Source organism: Tuber melanosporum (genome assembly GCF_000151645.1).
Source record: "Tuber melanosporum whole genome shotgun sequence assembly, scaffold_199, strain Mel28".
In the NCBI taxonomy this organism is placed as follows: domain Eukaryota; kingdom Fungi; phylum Ascomycota; class Pezizomycetes; order Pezizales; family Tuberaceae; genus Tuber; species Tuber melanosporum.
This window is the reverse complement of record NW_003298862.1, coordinates 40,644-62,545: the sequence shown is the minus strand read 5'-3', so window position 1 is coordinate 62,545 and position 21,902 is coordinate 40,644.

Here is a 21,902-nt window from a genome sequence, read left to right as displayed (position 1 = left end):
ACGATACTGTCACTTCAAGCTTTTCATCACGGTCGCATATGAGCCCCTTTCGGTAAAACTTCTATGGCTTCCTGTCTATCGTCTACTCGCAGGTTTCGCGTTCAATTGGGGGGATTGAACATTGTGTATGGGGGGATCACCCGTGTCGTTCTTTGGGCCAGCTCCTGTCTTTTGTTGGGTTTTAACGGAGTCCTTAGTTCTTGCGATACAAAACGCCCTTGGGTTAGACTGATGACCTTCCCAAGTGTCAACACGTCGTACCAGCCGCATCAATCGACTGGGGAGGGGGCCTCGCCAGCCCCCCCCTCCTCATTACTACGTGTTTCTACGGTCGGAATCCTGCGATGTTGTTTATTACCGTTCCCTTAGAAGTTTTGTCCTTGCGGCATATACGGTGGTTCAGTCCGGTGTCACCTCCTCACTACGGTGGGGATGGCTTTGACCCTGAAAAATCTTACCCCCTGGTATGGTTATTCATTGCTACCTGGGATGGTATGGGACGATTGGCTGCCTGACACTCGCGTTGTCTGTGCGTTTGGGTGGTTTGGTTGTGGTCTGTGGTTGACGGCTTCACCCATTGCAAGTGGGGCCTACCTTCTGTTTGTCTGCTTCTGTTTGTTCGCCCTTCCCCTTCTTGTTGCGTCAGTTGGGGATGCTTCTTGCCCATTGTTCGGTCTGTGCCTGTTGCCGGACCTGTAGGGCTGGCTTTAGCTGGCTCTGCTTACTCTTTCCCGACTCGGTTGGATTTCGGTTCGGCTGGGTTGGATGGTGTAGCTGGTGCTGGTGCCTTCTGGTATTGGTGCTGCCTCCTTTGTGGCTCCCGGCTGTGGCTGGTGGGCCCCCCTCGGCTATATGGTGCTGGGAGTTGGGGCTCTGTTTGTGTGGCCAAGACCAATGGCTGCCTGATGTGGTTAGGTATAGCTGTCCTGTGGCTGTCGGATGGTTAATCTGTCTGAGGGGCTGAGGGGGCCGGATGGACTCTGTGGCACCTGGTGTGTGGGACTTGGAGGGGGCTGATTGGGGGGGGGAAGGCACGTGCAAGCACCGGTCGGACATGCGTCAGGTTGGGCGATGTCGACTTAAGTGTTTCGGGACCGGCTTGGGCTGCTGGGCGAAGCTGCTGAGTGCTGTAAAGCTCCCCGGCGGACTGCTGGGCTGATGGCCACCTGTGCGGATAGTGGGTTGCGACCACCTGGTTGGACTTGTTTGGGTCTTGCGTGCTGGGATTCGTGGGGATTGTTTGGTTTCTTTGGTTTGGCAATGGGTATGGCTGGCGGGGGCAAGGCACTACGGGTGGGAGATAGGCCCCACTGACCATTTAGGTCTGTCACCACCTCTATGTATTTCTTTTGTTTATATGTTTGTTTTGGGGGACGGGCAGCAGGTACAGGTCCTCCTCACCATTACGCTCTCCGGAGGCACTTGGCAAAGTGGGTTCATAGGGTCGACCGCCTGGCATGCGAATGCGAGAGGTGGACATGTTGATCACCTCCTCTCTGCCATCATGTCGCCTGTAGTTTATATTTGTTTTGGTTTTGTTGGTTTTCTACTGTGGTGGAGGTGTTGCGGGACGGTGTTTAGACCGAGCGGTAGTGATTTTATATTTGTTGGACGAGGAACCTGGTTGGGTTGGTCTTTTGCTCGGCTTCAGCTACGCTTAGTGCTGGTTGGCTTCATACCAGAGGGGCTACGGACTTGGACCGGGGCGGGCGCTGGGTTGTTTGATGGTCTTGTAATCAGTTTCCATACGGGCATGACTCGGGGATGGCAGGTACAGGACCGTAGACTTAGTTAGCTCAGGATTAGTGGTATACCGGTTAGCGGTATCCCTGTGCCAGTGGTGGCTCTTCATATGCCAGTGTTAGCGGTACGAGTTTAAATAAAATTAGATTGACATCTAAGTACTTTTCCCACTGATTACCTTAACGAATATAAAACACTTTTGCGATCTTGATCTTTATTGCAACGTTATTGTTATGTCAAGGAAAGCTCTTCACAGAGAAGAGTTAGAGAAAGCTTACGATAGGCATTCCTGATAGAAGACAAAGGTCTTGTACTACTTGTAACCTAGGCAGAGGCCTAGTGCTATCGTAAGACTAAGGAAAAAAACAGAAAAAGAAGAGAAGTATCATTCCCCATCACCAAGAAATAACTATCTAAGGAGAGATCATTACAGGTTGATTCTTGTCCATAGGCTTTTTGTCTGAGAATGTTTTTGTATATTTTGACTTGTCCTAGTCTAGGTGGTCCTGTTCCTGCTGTTCCTCCTCATTCCTTCCTGCTTTCCTGACTGTCTTTTTCTATTCATCGTCAGTATCGTATTTGTTCAGAGAAGGTTACCATCGAATCTTGGAGGATAACTTTCTATCGCCCACCATACGCCAGACTGGTCCTGTTACCCAAGTGTAGAGATTCAGATTATGCATTTTTCCCATCAACATCTGAATATCACTTTTCTACTCAACTAATTCCATGTTCACTATGGCTTTACGACCTTCTTCGAGGGGAGCATATCGACTAGTAAATTCATATTTAAAGTGAGTCTATGAACTCAGTTCCAGGTCTTGTTCCTCTTCAAAAAGGCCTTCCATTGCACGCCAATACCATACTGCTATCGGACTGACCTTATCTTCTTTTGTTCTCCCACTAGAGTAGATGATACGTTGGCAGCCATCATCCCAGATCCTGGGGTTGCATTCTAAATAATCCACACATTGAGTTAACCAATGGTAGACCCATTGACTAGTCTTTGCTTCAAAAAATGGGAACAGGTCTGCCAGTCACTTAACAGTTTGGGCAAATGCTTCCACAAGCATATTGGCTGTTTCACGTTGTTCAGGGGTTAATTACCATTTAAACCCACATGGTCCTCTTCTACTCTTTCCTCCATTTCCATCGTTATCTCCATTATCACTTCCATCATCCAGGTCATGACCCAGTATTATAGGAGTTGTGAGTTCTCCTTCTCTCTGCTTTCCCTTATTGTGGTTAGGTATTTCCTCAGATTTCTTCCTTTCTGCTGTATCTTCCCATTCTTCTGGGACTAACTCCAACATAGCATGCCAACCACTTGGTTGTCTATTATCTAGTTCTTTAAGTTTGTCAAGTACTAGGGATAAAGTATCAGATATATGGATTTGATTCCTTTGAATGTTATAGGTAAAGTTACCATAATAATCTACTTCCTATTCTTGTTGGGTAGCTAGATTGGATATCAAGTTTCCTATTGCTTGATTCTGCTTGGTCTGTTTTGCTATAAATTCCTGGAAAGCTCATTCCAGAGTGAGGTCTCACTTGCGAGCTTCTCGCTACAGTTAGGTGGTTACTACATGGTAATGCTCTTGTCTTGCATCTTGTGCTGCCAATTTAGTACCTATTTTTCTTTTGATTCTTTCTGTAACTGGTATGGGTACTCGGTTATTAGTTTTGTTTTATGTTTTGTTTTAAGTATCGCCTTATTACTTGATTTATTTTAAGTATCATTTGATACTTAGTTTTGTTTTATGTTTTGTTTTAAGTATCGTCTTGATACTTGGTTTGTTTTAAGTATTGTTTCATACTTACTTTTGTTTTATGTATTGTTTCAAGTATTGTTCTAATACTTGGTTTACTTTACAAAAGAGTATCGCTTGATACCTTTGATTAGCTTCATTCATGCTAGACATGAACAAGATTTGTGTATTTAAAGACCGCCTGATTCCACGATGGAAAAAGCTGACTTCGACAGACAGTATTTCAATATACTTGGTGGAAAGATTACTTCTTTGTTCCTCAGTACACCTTCGAAATCTCCTTTAGTTTTCAGCTCTCACCTGCTCTCTGGTAGAGTAGGCTACCTGCCAACTATCGTACCTTTACTGATAACGTGACTAGCACCTTGCGAACACGTTACACTTTCTTAGATTTTGCAGACGTTTGCTTTCACTACTATATACTGATATAATATAATGGGTATGTCATTGTCATGTATGTCTTGTCCTTTACACAATTTTTGCTAAACCTCTATCAGCCCTCGCTTGTTAGCCTGTGAGTTGGCTGACAGAGCTTTGAAGGCAATATTACCAGTATTGATACTGGTTGCAATATGCTGCCATATTTAACCTATGACAATTCCTACCCTAGTAGCAATTCTAGTGAGATCTGCTGCATGGGTATTTGGAGGTGGTGTGGAGGGTCATACAATAGGGGAAGGGGCCCTTAAGGATGGTGGGGCAATGAAAGCTTTGTCTGCTAGCCGTCCAAAGGGTTTCCGGAGAGTTGAAAGGAGAGAGGACAAACGACAAAGAGTTGTAAAGTGGTGATCTCCAGAAGTATCCATTGGATCCCCCAGAGTAATCTGCTTAGGAGGTTGTGACATCTCCTTTGCACATCTGCGAGCTTCTATTTCTCATACGCGAGCTGGAAAGCCCAGATTTTTGGAAGTTTCCATTTGAGTAGAATATGCAGTGAGAAACTTGTTATCCTGACTGCCTCATGTGGTAGGAAAAAGTAGGTAGATAGTTAGATTGCCTTGCTAATAAGGAGATCTAACAATATACTGTTAGGTGGAGACAATCTGATAGACTTCAGAATTGTCAAGGGCAACCAAAATTTATTTCTGTCCACCGAGACTGTCCAGAAAGACTTGAATTCACTCGTTTTGTTTATGACTACTAAGAGCGAAGTAAATTTCGTAAAGTAATAAAGAATCATAAAAACCATATTATATTGTTAAGGTCTCTTCTCCATTGCTTAATAATGTCTAAAGCTTGAAAGGCACTTTGATATTTATATCAAGTATCTGAGTGTTCCAGAGCTAAATCTATTTATTATAGCACTATGTACCTCTCTGAATATAACTTACAATGTCAGGTATTCCTAACAAGTGCGAACATCTAGAGACCCTAAAAATCACCACACCCTCTTCGGCAATTATGATATAACTAACTAGGAACTATACTGTTCCCAATAGTAGTTATCCAATCCTCTGAGCCTTTAGACTTGTGGCCTAGTTCTTAAGTGGAATTTAGTTGGCCCCAATTATCTCTGTCATTGATAAAATGATCAGCTTTATCTGCGGGTTGCATCTGTGAAGGTAGTCGTAATCACAACCTTTTTAGGTTGCCTGACTTCAAACCTTCATAACTCCATACTCACCCGATAGATATCATCCGGAAGACTTGCTACTAATTGGCAGAAAGCTATCCCACTGGATCAGCAAATATTCCCTTAGTCAGCAACCCATAGTTGCTCTGGGTAACCAGGTTTCAATCGCTGTTGAAGTATTAGTAGTCATTCCCTTAACAATAATATATTTCGAAACTTAGTTGCAATACTCTGTGAAGTGCATTGGCTTCCATGATAGTATTCCTCTGAGTTCTAGACCCTTCTGGTTATTGTACGGTAGATATGAATGTATTGGTTTCTTGTTGAGATCCTTTACCATTCGATACCCTCTCTTGGTACGAAAACGTCCCATTAGCTACGGACTATGCTAAAGATGTTATGTCTTTAAAGCCTAGTTACTCTCTGAGTAGTTGATGGATTTACTCGGTTCCACTTCCTAGACCTAGCCATAGATCCCCTCTTATATATTCCATAAACTGGATCCATTCAGACAGATAGGAGTGATGTATATGGTGTTATTCTAACACCTTCAATTCTCTGATTTTATAGTCACAAGACTCAAGTGAGATTGATATGTTTGATGATGTCCAGGCCCCGTTAGGGTGCCGGAGGGGGGTGTTGGAGACCAGGGATTCCAATTCCAGGTGAGGATACTCTAGTTAGAGTGATTCCTAGATATTGGATTGTAACGATCCCTCCTCGGATAGTTACTTCTTGGCGACAGGGAAAGATACTTTTCTTCTGTCTTTCTTTATTTCCTTAATCTTATGATAGCACTAGGCATCTGCCTATGCTACTGATAATACAAGACCTTTGTCTTCTATTGGGAATGCCTATCATAAGCTTTCTCTGACTCTTCTTCTTAAAGAACTTTCCTTGGCATAACGATAACGTTGTAATAAAGATAAAGATCGTAAAGGTATTTTCTATTCATGAAAGTAATAAGTAGGAAAAGTAGTTAGAATTCAATCTAATTATATTGAAACTCATACTGCCAACACCGGCATACAACGAGTCTCATGGCCAGGCCCCCAGGCTGTCACATCCCAGATACCACTAACTATGAACTAACTAAACCTCCAACCCCATACCTCAAATATGCCCGCACCATGTCCCAATACAAACACTAAATAGAAAGCCATCAACGGTAAAGAAAGATCCTCCTCAGCCCAGCCTACCCGCCAGCCAAGTTATCCGTACAAAATACAAACATTCTACTACCACCACCTGAATGTGACCTCTCAAAAACCTACTCCACAAATAGAAACCCACCCGAGTGCCCCCACTCAATGATCCCGGGACATCCTGCCGACCACCCTGGCACCTGTCCCCATTCCCAAACAAAAGAAACATGCAACACCCAAGCGGGTAGACCTGAGGGAAGCTGACTTACAGGGCAAAGACTCCCAAGCCAAGGGGGTACGAACCGGAGTAGGGAATTTGGGGGGCACTACACTGGCAGTGAAGCCCAAAAACCTCGACAGAAGTAGCCAGAAGGAGATAGTCCCCAAGCTGTCAACAATTGGCTAAACATGCCCAAGTATTTAGCTCCTCCTCGAACTCCACAGCTCGCTGCGCAGGCGGCGAACTCACCGTGCACTCTGTAGTAGTCGGTTTGTGGTAGTGAATAGGCGAAGGCAAAGACGCTTCTGAATCGGGGACAAGTGGCACAGGTGAGGTCTGGTCTTATTGGATATGGCACTTCTTGTTTCTCTTCCTCTTCCCACCCCCAGGTGCAGGTCTAGTAACAGGAGTAAACGGACCACCCTTATCACCACCCATCGCCACAGGAGGGATGCTACCAGAGGCGTTACCCAGACCAGCCAGGGGCTCAGCCATACAAGACTCAGGCACCTTCTCCCCCAAAGGGGGTGATACCACCGCAGCTGGTATCACCAAACCAGCATGCACCCTATCAACATCAGGAGCAAGCGCCTCAACAAGGGACCAATGAATCAGGGACCGGTCTACCCACACCACCACCCACAACAGCAGTTGCAGGAGGGGTCGGGATAACCAGTGGCACAACATTCCCCCGAGGGCGCTTCTCCGCTGAAACCTGAGAATTCTCTAGGTCTAGCCCACCCTCCCCCAGCTGAGACCACCATAGTAACCGAAGTGACTGAGGGGATAGCCTAAGAGGGGATAACCTCAGGAGCTTGAGCCACAAATATCGTAAAATAAGCGGGATTAATAGTGCCTTCATTCACGAGAGCAGCCAACAAGGCAGATATCTCTTTCGCAGTGTGCTGAAATTGCCAAGAAAGGACGGAGATGTGATGCCGAAGGCGAGAGACATCGGCCTCTAGGGCACGGTTCTTCGCAACAGTACGAGACAAAACTACTGACGAATGTAAAGCAGACGTGACGGAGAGGGCAGAGGCTCGCTTAGCCATTGTGACTATGAGGAGGCGACTGTAGGGAACAACTAAAACGATAAGTAGAAGGAAGAAAGGTCTTCCAGCAAATAGAGGAGGAGGTATAACAACAAAGTCTCTAAAAGGTATTCGAAGTTAAAGACTTGAAGCTTATTGTGAGATAGAAATTAAGGGCTCTGATTGGATCAACACCGAACCTTCATGTCCGACACGGGGTGAAAGAAGGTGGAAAAGTACTTAGAAATCAATCTAATTTTATTTAAACTCGTACCACCAACACTGGCATACAACGAGCCCCAGGGCCGGGCTCCCCGGTTCTCGCATCCCAGATACCACTATCCACGAACTAACTAAACCTCCAACCGCATACCTCAAACATGCCCACGCCATGCCCCAACACGAACACTAAATACAGAGCCCTCATCGGTCAAGAAAATCCTCCTCAGCTCAGCCTACCCACCAGCCAGGTTACCAGTACAAAATACAAAAATTCCACTACCGCTACCTGAATGAGACCCCACAAAAACCTCCTCTACAATAGAAACCCACCCGAGCGCCCCCACTCAATCATCCAGGGACACTCTGCCGACCGCTCCGGCACCCATCCCCATTCCCAAACAAAAGAAACACCCAACAAACCAAGTACGTAGACCTGAGGAAAAGCCAACTTACAGGACGCAGGCTCCTTAGCCAAGGGGATACGAACCGTCATAGAGAATCCGGAGTGCACCACAGAGGCAGTGCAGTACAAAAACCTCAACGGAAGCAGCTAAAACGATACAGTCTCCAAGCAGCCGGTACTTGACTGAACATACCCAAGTATTCAACTTATCCTCCAACTCGCCAGCCTGCTCCGCAGGCGGCGAACCCGCTGCGGACTCCCTAGTAGCCGGTTTGCGGCAGGTAACCGGCGAAGGTGATGACCCTTCCAAGTTGAGAACAAGTAGCACAGGTGAGCTCTGGTCTTGCTTGACCCAGCTCTTCGTGTTTTACTTCCTCTTCCCACCCCTAGGTGCAGGTCTAGTAACAGGAGTGAACGGGCTACCCTCATCACCACCCACCACCACAGGATGGACGCCACCAGAGGCGTTACCCCGACCAGCCACAGGCTCAGCCACAGAGGACTCAGGCACCTTCCACCCTGAAGGGGGTGATACCACTGTAGCTGGTGTCACCACACCAGGATCCACCCTACCCACACCAGGAGCAAGCGCCTCCTCCAAACCTGACGAATCAGGAACAGGACCACCCACACCACCATCCACAGCCATAGCTGCAGGGGGGGCAGGAATAACCACCGGCGCAACATTCTCCCGAGGGAGCTCCTCCGCTTGACCCTGTGAACTCTCAGAGTCTAGCCCACCCCCCCTAACCGAGACCACCATAGTAACCGAAGCGACTGAGGGGACAGGCGAAGAGGAGATAGCCATAGAAGCTTCAGCCGCCAAAATCATGACCAAACCACGAACAGTGTCGCGTTCAGAGACCAGGGCAGCCGACAAGGTAGATATCTCTTTCTCAGCTCGATGAAATCGCCGAGAAAGGACGGAGGCGTGATGCTGAAGGCGATAGACTTCGGCCTCCATGGCGAAGTTCTGCTCAACAGCATGAGACAGAACCACTGACGAACGTAAAGTAGATGTGGCGGAAGGGACTGAGGCGCGCTTAGCCATTGTGACCGTGAGGAGGCGACGTAAATGAACAAATGTAAAGATAGGTAACAAGAAGAAAGAACTTCCGGCAATTGTACGGGAGGGATTAACAACGATGCCCCCGAAAGGTGATCGAAGTTAAACACTTGAAGCCTATCAAGAGATAGAAATCAAGGGCTCTGATTGGACTGACACCGAATCTTCACTACCGACAAAGATTGAAAAAAGGAGGAAAAGTACTTAGAACAAAGTGTGAAGAATATATCCTCCTCGGCTGTATCGGCCTACTTATATAGTATTCTTCCCGTCCATAGTAATGTGACCCAACGTAGTCAAATGTGTGAAACCAAATCATAACAAACTAATCATGGACTAAAATGGTCACACACTCAAAACCCATGACCTTGTAGTAAGGTTATATGTGAAAACTCATAAACCAATAATAACGCAATAAACAAGTCATATGACTCGACTGAGTCATATGTGTGAAACCGGTGACGTCATAGTGAGATCATGTGCAAAATATAAATCATATGCGCAAGGCATACCCGCAAGGCACACTCGCCAGGCTCACGTCTGATGACTTATAATCGAGTCATGTGCGAAACATAACAACTCCTAACATAATAAGTCATATGACCCAAATGAGTCATATGCATGAAACCATAACATACTTATGACTCATAATTATGAGTAATGTGAAAACCTTTTCCATGCCAAGCCACATGCATGACATTAGCTCCTCTCCCCCTAAGCCTGAGTCCCATCAGGCTTTATCCCAAAGTTTCAATAGTTCCCTTCCCACCAAACGCATGGACCTCTGAAGCCTATTGCACTTATCATCTGCTTCCTGCCATCTTGTCCTCACCATTTCCAAGGTGAGGTTCACCATCTCCATTGTGTGCCATTAACTGTCATTTAGGTGTCTTAACTTGGCAATTGTTTTTCCATTTGCCGAGATTGTGGCCTCGGCCTGGCCAAGTTGTTCCTGGAGTCCTCAGATTTGCCTGTACAGGCTTTTGGTATCCGGTTCTGTTTCTGTAGATGAATTTTGAGCTCCCCCCTCTGTGAACCTCATCCTCCTAACCCTAGTCCTCTGCCATATTATGGCATTCTTTTCGTCCAACTCTTTCTTTAATCCATCCTTCTGTGGGTAGTATCCCACAGTAATTTTCTTCATCCTGTGCATTTTGCAAGTGTTGTTGAATCACTGTTTCCAGTGCTTAAGGACATAGTTCGGGCACGGACCATACTTTTTGTATTCTCTCCAGAACCCCCCCGAGCCATCCTTATCCTCATAGTATGCGGGACATCCATCATTGTAGTATGCCGTCCATGACATGGCATTATGCTGTACTTGTTTTTCCCTTTCCTTGAGTTCTTCATTGGTTGGCCCCATGAATGAGTATTCAGGCCTGGTTAGTGTGGTTTGACAGGAGCTATCGCCCCAGCCCTCGCGTGGTTGCAATGGAGCGGGAGGCTTTCCCTCACCTTTGCCTTGGTTGAATGTGATCGTTACCTGGGACTAGCTTGCCTGGGTATCACTGGTAGAAGGTTGAGATGGCATCTTGTGCGTGTTCAAAGTTGTATGCAGAGTACCAAGTTTTATCGTGTTCTGGTGAATAACTGGTCCGCTTGGCTCGGTATTGTAAATTCCGTAGACGAAGTGAGAATCCCTATCTCGTCGGGTTCGTATTCTGGTTCTCTGTTGAGTTCAATCGAAGGAGTAAGAGTAATTGTTTGTGAGAGAAACTTATTGTTGGTATGTAATATTAGGAGTGAGATGTGGAATGTGTCGTGTATTCGCAATGAGGGAATAAGGTCGAGTTTATATGCTCGGTTACCCACTCTTTCCAGTATCTTGAATGGCCCAATTTTCTTGTAGTCCAATTTATTTGATGGTCATGTCATATGGAGATTGCGTGGTATTACCCATACCAGAGCTCCCAGTTATATATTTGGATCCGGTCTTCAATGTTTATCCTATTGTTCTTTTTGCCATTGTTGTCCATGACTCATTTCATATTGTAATATCTCGTGAAGTTTTCCCATATCTGTTGCATCCAGTATTATACCGTTAATCGTATGATATGTGGCCTGACTTTGTGGATGTTGTCCATAATTCGCGAAGAAAGGTGTCATACCGATTGTTTCTTGTTTACCATTGTTGTATGCGAATTCAGCCATTGATAATAGTTTGTACCAATTATCCTGTTGGTAATTGACGTAGGCCTGTAAATATTGTTCGAGTATTGCCTTTACCCATTCCGTTTTTCTATCTGTTTGTGGGTAAAATGCTGTGCTCCGCCTGTTTTGTATTCTCATTTCTCCAGTGCTTTTTCCACAGTCCTGATGTGAATAATGTTCCTCGGTCGGTAATAATATTCTTTGTGAGGCAGTAAAGTTGGAAAACTTTATAGAAAAATGTTTGTATAAAATCCCTCGTGTCCATATCTTTTCTCATCGGAATGAAATGACCCATTTTGGTCATATGATCCACCATGACCAGGATGCTATCGCATTTCTCCGATAACGGTAGGTCCGTGATGAAATCCATAGTAATTGTTTTCCATGGTCATTCGGGAACTTCGTTTGATTTCAATAATCCGGATGGTATGTATTTAGCTATTTTTGTCTTTTGGCAAATGTCGCAATTATTGAGATATCTTTTAACATCTTCACACAGTCCTAGCCAATTGAATGACCTCGTGATGAATTCTGTGGTTTTCGCTGTTCCTCTGTGTCCTGCCATTTGGATATCATGGTGTTGTTATATGATGTCTGTTCTTATCTTTTCTTCTTCTAGGATCCATTGTTTTCCATTGTACTACATGTTTCCATCTTTCCATTAGCATAAACCCAGAGCGATTTCGTTCATCTTTTTTTTCCTTCTTTTAATGCTTCTCTTATTGGCTGAATTGTTTAGTCACCTTCGTTTGCCTTCTCGATTTCCTTTTCTTCTGTTAATATGAATTGGATAACCTCTATTGCCTCGAAGTAGGTCTTTGGTAATAGTGTTCGTGTTTTTTGTTTGATCCTTTCGTCTTCTTTTGTTTGTGGTTTGTCGCTGGCAATCCTGGTGAGAGCCTCTGTCTTTCTGCTCTTTTTGCATAGTCGGTATTCAATTTTGAAGTTGTACTTGCTGAGGTGTTCTATCTACCTTATCTAGCAGTCGTTCAATTCCTTCGTAGTCATGAACGGGACCAGATTCTTGTAGTCAGTTAGAACTCAGACCGGATAGTAGTTGTTCAGAATGTATCTCCTCTATTCCTTTAATGCTTAAACTATTGCTAATAGTTCTTTGTTTGCAACGTCATAGTTGTATTCTGTGGGGGTCATTGTCTTAAATCAGTTATACACTGGTCTCCAATTTCCATCTTCACATTGTTGCAATAGTATGCCTGAATATACATACTTTGAGCCATCTGTTTTAATCGTTGTCCTTCAGTTTGGATCAAAGTGTATCAGTATTGGTACTGATCTCAGATGTATCTGGATGGCATCGTATGCTTTTTGTTCTGTTTCTCCCTATTCCTATTTCTTGTCTTTCTTGGTCAGGTTATAGAGTGGTTTTACAAGTCTGCTAAACCCTTCTATGAACCTTCGATAAAAGTTGCAGAATCCCATAAAGCATTGAACATCTGTTTTGTTGTTTGGTTTGGCACAATTGCATATTGCTGATATTTTGACTGGGTTAACTTTGACCCCACCCCGATTGATGATAAATCAGAGGTATTCGGTTTCTTCTTTATAGAATTTGCATTTTGTTAGTTTGATCTTCATTCCTGATCCTTGCATTATGGCCATGATATTGCTGACATCCTTCTGATGTTATTGCATGTTTTCTGAGTAGATAAGTACAGTCATGTCCGTAAAGTCTTCATACCCTGGCGCGGTAACGGTGTTGTCCTCTATCCCCACAACAACCGCCTCTACTATGACCCCTCCCACAAACCGGAAGAGCTAGAGAAGACCAAAATAAGGAAATTTAGACCCTGTATAAACATACTAATATGGGGCGTAATAAAATTTCTCAGGTTATGGGTATCTCTAAGGCAACTGTTCAATCAGTAGTCAAAAGAGCTGAATCAAGAAATGGAAATACCCATGATGCCCCCAGATCTGGAAGACCAACAACAATTACCCCTCAAAAAAGAAAGATAGTGGAGTCCATTATCGATACTGAGCCTCATTTGGCATTATATGACATTACTAAAAAAGAAAATATTAGTTTGGGAAAGACATCTGTGGATAAGATCATATCAGAAGCTGGTTTTCAGCTTCTGATACCTAAAAAAAACCTTTTTGGAGGAAAGGACAGAAGGAGAAGAAAAAGGAGTTTGCTAGGAGAAGGAGGAATTGGGAGAGTGCTTGGAATTGGGTTGTTTTTGTGGATGAAGCCACCATTATCTATGATCCAAATCCTACTGGCAGGACGGTCAAAGTTAGACCTGGTGAAGAGCTGGAAGAAAAAAACTTGAAGCCTAGCTTTAAGTCTGAGAGGACCAGTATTGGGGTCTATGCTGCAATCATGAAGGGTGGCAGGACTGAGTTAATTCTTGTGAGGAAGAGGGGGGAGGAAGAAAGGACCAGTAAAAGAGACAGACTTAGCCTAAACTCTCACCAATATGCAACTGAGATCTACCAGCCATACCTCATCCCTTTTATAAAAGGTCTGGATAGACCTTCTGACAATATCTACCTAGCAACAGACAATGTCTCCTGGCATAGTGGTGAGGAAAACAGAAAATTGCAGTCAGACTGTGGTTATCAAAAATTGCCTTGGCCACCCAACTCACCAGATCTCAACCCTATTGAGAGCACTTGGGCTCTGCTCAAAAGAGCCCTCAGAAATCGATTCTCCAGGTTGGATAGGAGGCCTCACAGTACTGCAGAATTATTTCAGGTAGCAAAGGAGGAATGCGATTTAATTTCCCAAAAGAAGTTGGATGGGTGGATAGATAGGATGCCTGAGAGAATACAGGCTGTACTAGATGCAGATGGTAGTCATACAAAGTGGTAATAATATTTTCTTAAGGCTTATTAGTTCTATTCATATAGTTTTCTTAATTGAGTTGTTTGAATTGTTTTTTAATTTTCCCTGGAGAGGTGTTGTAGTTGTGTGGTTGCACCGCCAGGGTATGAAGACTTTATGGATATGACTGTACATTGTCCAAGTATATGATGCAATATATGTCGAAGTACTTGTTAAGTACCTTGTTGATCCATCTTTGAAATAAAGCCGGTGCATTGGTTAGCCCAAAAGGCATACCAAAGTATTCGAACATTCTGTATTTTGAGGCGAATGTTGTCTTCCATTCGTCTCCTGCTTTGATGCGTATATTGTGATATGCATCCTTGATGTCGAGCTTGGTGAAGTATTATGCTGACCGTAGTCTATCCAGTGCTTCTCCAATTAAAGGTAGTCAATATCAATCTTTCTTGGTAACTGAATTGACGGCTCGGTAGTCTACACAGAGTCTCATCTTTCCATCTTTCTTTTTGATGAAAAGTATTAGAGATCCTCCTCAAGCGAAAAAGTCTCAGATCCATCTTCGTTTTATGTTTTGCTCAATAAACTTTCTATGTTCTTCGAGCTCAGCCTCTTCTAGTAGGTATCACTTCTTGTATAGAATCTCTTTTGGTTTTCCCATTTTTTCGTCTTTGTCCAGCTGAGTCTCGTAGTCGATTCCTGGTCTTCAGGGTGGTAACCCTATAGCGTTATCTTCTTAGAATAGATTCATGAATTGATGATATTCTTTTAGAATTAATTCTTTCCATCCTTTTTTACTTTTATATTTCTTGTCTTGGATTGCAAGTTCTGTGCTGATGTTGATCTTTGCTAGGACCACTGTTTCGTCTTCGTATATTAATTTGAGAATTCCTGTTATATCTGCTTTTCGATAGTACCCTCCAAAAGCTTGTGCTGTAATCTCCTTGATCTCGATTCATTTTGTTGTATCAGGCTGGTTTTGGTTTGTGCTTCCAAATCTCTTGGCTCCTCTTGTAGTTTCTTCTTGTTGATCTACTTCATATAGATCCTCTTTGTTCATTTTTTCGATGATCAACTATGCGATTCAATTGCCTTTCTGGACGTCTTAGTTCTCTTCAGCCAGGTTGGCCAAGACCACTTTGATTTTACCTGTATAGTCGGCGTCGATTACTCCTGCCATGGTCATGAGTCGATGTTTGACTGCTAGACCACTGCAGGATGCTATTCGTCCATTGGTACCTTCTGGTAGTCCGATGGCTATTCCTGTTGCTATCATTACCTGCCCATTGGCAGGTATCTTGATTCCTTCATTAGCATACAGGTCGTATCCGGCTACCTCTTTCGAACCCTTGGTAGGTACTTTTACCTCTTGGTCCAGTCTTTGTATCTGGACTCTCTTATCTTGCCGCATCTCGGCGAACTTTGCATGCAACATTTCTTCTTCTGCTTCTCATATTGGTGTCGATTAGACCACCAGTAAACCGTTGAGACATCGTGTTGTACATAGTTCGCTGGTAAAGGTCATCTTGTTCTCACTCCAATCGATCGTCAGATTATGTTTTCGTAACTATGGCATCCCTAGGACTATCTCATGGTTCTTGAAATCTGCTATCTGAAACGTTGCCATTTCCCTATGGCTGTCAATGTCCATAGGTACTGTCGCCGTATGGGTTATAGGACCCATTGCAATTGGCCTTCCATCTGCTAGGTAGACTTGTCTCGCTTTCTTCACTTTTTTAGTATGGAGTCTGTATTTATGGCAAATTTCTTTGTTGATGAAATCTTCAGTCACTCCAGAGTCGAGCATTGCATATATCATTGTTTCTTCGTACTTTTCATTGTATATCTTTATTTTGATCATTACATGATCTCTGTCTTCTTCTCCTATTTGCATGTAGAGTGCAGTGTAGTAGTTCGCTAACTGGATGGGTTTTCCAGGTCCACATCTTGGGTCTCCTAGACCACCATTTACTGGAGACTCTCACCTTTTTCTGCCGGTAAATCTTCTGCAATCATTTCGCGAATGCTACTCCTCTTTTAAGCTTGGAAGCACTTGTTTTCAGCCACTTCGGTCTCTTGGTATCCACTGTCTGGTCAGCTTCTGCATTCTTGTATCCTATGTCCTACTTTTCCACACCTCAAGGAGAGTTTTCTATTCATTCTTCTAGCCTATTCTTCCTTCGACAGGTTTAGAGCAAGTTCTGTTCTTGATCTGTCCAACTCCATTGATTCTCCTGGTGGTAATGCTCTGCTTTCACCTCAAGCTACCTGCAGTTTGAAGGTTGCATCCACGTTTCTAGATAATTGTGCCACCCTGTGTGCTATGGGGTTTTCTGAGTTATTTCGAACCATGTTTAGTTTGCTTTCCTTATCGATCACGCATCTTGTAAATCGTTCTGCAATTGTGTAGCACCAGTTGGTGATTCCCCATGCTTCTCGGAATCTCTCACTATAGTTCCTTTGGAGTGATGTAGAAGGTAGAATCATCAAATTCTGCCTTGTATTCCAATAGTCAGCATTCGCTCCAATATGTCAAAAAGGTCGATTTTCCTTGTTGGAGTTTCTCCAGCTTCTGCCTTGCTGTCTCCTTAGAGTTGGGATCTCCAAATTGTTTGAAGATTGTCATCTTGAATTCCTCGTACGTGACTCATTCCCTCTGCTTTCTTCCAACTTGGAAGGGCATGATCTATTGTCCCATGAGTCCTCTTAGTCGAGATTTGACATAGGACATTTTGATCTCATTGCGGTGTTCTCCATATCCCTTGATGGCAAAATACCCCTCACATTGTGCCAGGAATATTCGTAGCTTATCTTCAGCTCCTTCATACGTGTCTGGTTCTTTTGCTTTCGGTCTTTGGATATTTCCTTATCCTGTGTTTCATGTGGCTGCTAGAAATGCCTAAAACTGATTCTGAGTCATTCTAAGTATGCTAGTGCCTAGTGCTGGAGAAGCCAGGGCTGGTGGCATAGGTACTGGTGATCGCGACATTCTCTTGGGTGGTGGGGTTCTTGCAGGAGAGCTATCGACTAGTAATCCCTTTTCTGGGGTTACTGGGCTTGCTGCCCTTGAGGATTCTACTGAAATATGATATAGGGTATCGCTAAATCCCTCTAGGTTAAGGTTTTGATCGTCGATATCGATACCTCCTTCCATATTTGGGTTAATGGATGCCATCTTGGATGGTTTAACGTCGCACTTGGTGATGCTTTGTAATATAACAATTCCTTCTCAGATAGTTAGTTTTTGGCAATGGGGAATGATACTTCTCTTCTTTCTTTGTTTATTTCCTTGATGTTACCATAGCACTAGGCCTCTGCCTACGTTACCGATAATACAAGACCTTTGTTTTCTATCGGGAACGCCTGTCATAAGCTTTCTCTAACTCTTCTTCACAAAGAACCTTCCTTGGTGTAATGATAACGTTGCAATAAGGATAAAGATCATAAAGGTGTTTTATATTCGTTAAAGTAATAAGTAGGAAAAGTACTTAGAATTCAATCTAATTTTATTTAAGCTCTTAGCATCAACCCAGGCATACATCAAGCCCCCACCGGCACAGGAATACCACTAACCGGTATACCACTAATTCTAAGCTAACTGAGTCTACGGTCCCACACCTACCATCCCTGAGTCATGCCCGTACAAGAACAAATTACAAGACCATCAAACAACCTAGTACCCACCCCAGTCCAAGTCTGTAACCCCTCTGGTAGGAAGCTAACCAGCACTAAGCATAGCAGAAGCCGAGCAAAAGACCAACCCAACCAGGTTCCTTATCCAACAAACATAAAAACACTACCACCCGGTCTGAAAAACCGTCACGCAAAACCTCTACCACTGTAGAAAACCAACAAACACACAAACTTAATACTACAGGCGACATAATAGCAGGGAGGAGGCAACCAACATGTCAATCTCTCGCACCCACATGCCTAGCCATCGACTCGATGAACCCAGTTTGCCGGGTGCCTCCGCAGAGCATACCAGTTAGGAGGACCTATACCAGCTACCTGTCCCCTAAACAAAAACACGTATATAAGAAATACGTAGAGATGGTGACAGACCGAGAAGGTCAGCGGGGTATATCTCCTAACAGTGGTGCTATGCCCCCTCCTACCTAACCTGTAGCCAAACCACAGAAACCAAACCAACCCCACAAAGCCCAGTACGTAAGACCCAAACAGGTCTAACCAGGTGGTTGCAACCCACTATCCGCACAGGTGGCCATCAGCCAGCCAGTCCGTTAAGGAGCTTTACGGCACTGAACAGCTTTACCCAACAGTCCAAGCTAGGTTAAAACACTTAATTAGACCTCGCCCAACTTGACGCAGGCCTGACCGGTGCTCGCAGGTGCCTCACCTACCCTAATTATCCCCCTCCAAGCCCCACACGCCAGACGCCACAGAGCCCATCCAGCCCCGCTGCCCCTCAGACAGATCAACCATCCGATAGCCATGGGATAGCCGATACCTAGCCCCAACAGGCAGCCACTGGTCTAGGCCTCACCAATAGAGCCCTAACCCCCAACACCTCGCAGCTGAGTGAGACCCACCAGCCATAGCCAGGAGCCACAAAGGAGGCAGCACCAATACCTGAAGGCACTAGCACCAGCCACACCATCCAGCTCAGCCAAACTGAAGTCTAACCAAGCCGTGAAAGAGTAGGCAGAGCTACCCAAAGCCAGCCCCAAAGGTCCGGCAACAAGCACAGACCGAACAATGGGCTAGAGACACCCCCAACTGACATGACATGAAGCAGAAAGTTACACCAACAAGAGCAGATCAACAGAAAGTAGGCCACACTTGTAATGAGTGAAGCCATCAACCACAATCCACAACTGAATCATCCAAGCACATAGACAGCGTGAGTGTTGGACAGCCAATCGTCCCACATCACCCCAGGCAGTAACAATAACCGCACCAGGTGTTAAGAGTTTTCAGGGTCAAAGCCATTCCCACCAAGGCGAGGAGGAGACACCTGACTGAACTACCATAAATGCAACAAGGACAAAAGCTCCAAGAGAACCGTGATAAACAACATTATAGGATTCCCACCATAGAAAAGTAAGGTATTGAGGAGGGGCGTGTTAGGCGGAGACAATTTGATAGACTTCAAGGTTGTCGAGGCCAATCGAGATTCGTTTCTGTAAAAGGAGATTGTCTAGGAAGGCTCGAACTTTACTCGTTTCGTTTATGACCACTAGGAGTGAAGTAAAATAGGTAAAGTAGTGTAGAATCATAAAAATAATATTATATTGTTAAGGTCTCTTCTCCATTGCTTGATGATGTCTAAAGCTTGGGAGGCACTTCAATATTTACATTCCACATCTGAGTGTTCGGGGACTACATCTATTTATCATACAACTATGTACTTCTTCAATCGTAATTCGCAACCTTGAGTTTTCTTCCAAGGTGCGAACACCTGTGGACACTGAAAACCATTACACTCTTCTCGGTAATTATGATATTTCTTCTTTGGAAACGTACTGTCCCCAATAGTAATATCCCGATTAACAGAGTCTTTAGACTCATGGCCTAGTTCTTAAGTTGAACTGAGTTGGCTCTAATTGTCTTCACTATTGATAAAATGATCAGTTTTATCCGCGGCTATATCGGCAAAGGTGGTGGTCATTACAACCGTCGTAAGTCGTCTATCTCCGATCCTTTGTAACTCCATACCCAACCAATAGATTTTCTCTGGAAGACTTCCTATTAACAAATAGGAAGCTATTCCACCAGATTGGTAATTAATCCCTGGGTCAGCAACTCTTGGTTGCTCTCTGGGTAGTAGGTTTCAGTAACCATTATAGTATTGAGAATCACACCATGGTTACAACATGTTCCGAAACCCAGTTACAACACTCCATGAAGTTTGTTGGCTTCTTTGGTAGTGTCTTTTGGAGTTTTAGACTCTTCTGGTGGATGTAAATGTATTGGTCTCTAGTAGAGATCCTTTACCATTTGATACCATCTCTTTGTGCAAAATTGTCTCATTACTTACGGCCCATGCCCAAGGTGTCATGTCTTTGAAGTCAAGTAAGTCTCTGGGTAGTTGACGGAATCACTCTGTTACACTTCTCAGACCTAGCTGAAGGTCCCCTCTTATATAACCTGCGAATACGATTCTGTCGGACAGACAGCGACAACGTATATGGTATTATTCTAACATATTCAATTCTGTGGTAATATAGTCACAGGACGCAACTGAGATTGATATATATGATAACGAGCGGGCCCCATAAGGGAGCCGGAGGAGGGTGTTGGAGACCAGAGATTCCGATTCCGAGTGGGGTTACCCTATTTAGTGTGGTTCCTAGGTATCGGGTTCTGGTATTTCTAACAGGGCGGGGCAGGTACTGCCCCGCCACCCGAGAGGTGATGCAGCCGGTACCACGAGTTGAAGACACAGGACAGTCATCAAGAAAACCCATCGGCGTTTTGTATTGTGAGAACTAAGGACTCCATTAAAACTTAACAAGAACATGAGCTGGCCCAAAGAATGATACAAGTGATCCTCCCAAACACAATATTCCATCCTCCCAATTGAACGCGAAACCTGCAAGTAGACGATAGACAGGAAGCTGAAGACATTTTACCAAAAGGGGCTCATAAGTGACCGTGATGAAGTACTCCAAGTACCAGCATCGTGAGATAACCAGCAAGCAACGAAACGAGAGGCAAACAAGTAATCCACTATGCAATACTAACAGACCTCAACACCAAAACCCTCAGAACTACTGAGTGAACTCAGATATCTCCCCCAGAATCCAAAGTATCAAGGCCCATCATTGGTACAAAAGAAACGCTTGGTGCAAAGTGACAGCGAGGACGAGGAAAAGTACTTAGAACAAAGCGTGAAGAACCTATCCTCCTCAGCTGCATCAGCCTCCTTATATAGTCTTCTTCTGGCCTATAGTCATGTGATCCAACATGGTCACATGTGTGAAACCAAATCATAACAAACTAATCATGGGACCAAAATGGTCACACACTTAAAACCCATGACCTCGGAGGAAGGTCATGTGTAAAAACTTATAAACCAATCATAATGCAATAAACAAGTCATATGACTCGACTGAGTCATATGCGTAAAACCCATGACTTCATAGCGAGGTCATGTGCAAAACATAAATCATATGCATAAGGCATACCCGCAAGGCACACTCGCCAGGTGCACATCTCATGACTCATAATCGAGTCAGGTGCGAAACATAACAACTTATAACATAATAAGTCATATGATCCAAATGAGTCATATGCGTGAAACAATAACATACCTATTACTCATAATTATGAGTCATGTGAAAACCTTTTCCATGCCAAGCCACATTTGTGACATGGATCCTGATATTCCTCACAGGAATTGATTACTTTACCCGATTTCTCTTTCGCAAGGCAGTTCCCCATAGTCAGGAGAAATCAGCAGTTTCACTATTAATGGGGATAGTGAAACAGTTTAGCTGGCCAAGGGCAGTTTATACGGACAACAGTGCTCACTTTATATCTGGAGAATTTGCTAAGATGCTAAGCAAGCTTTCCGTCATATATCTGCTAGCTCCGAAGTTGCACCTACAATCAGTTAACCTGGCGGAATGATATGTTAATCTTCTCATGGATAGCCTGAAGGTTACGATAATGGGAAACAAGCTACCTCTGGAGGATTGGGACCTTGTCATTGATCTTGTCATTCAAGCTATTAATATATAGGTCCTTAGCATCCATGGATTTAGCCCAGCTGAGTTTCTGTTAGGATACAATCCAAGTAGGACCTGG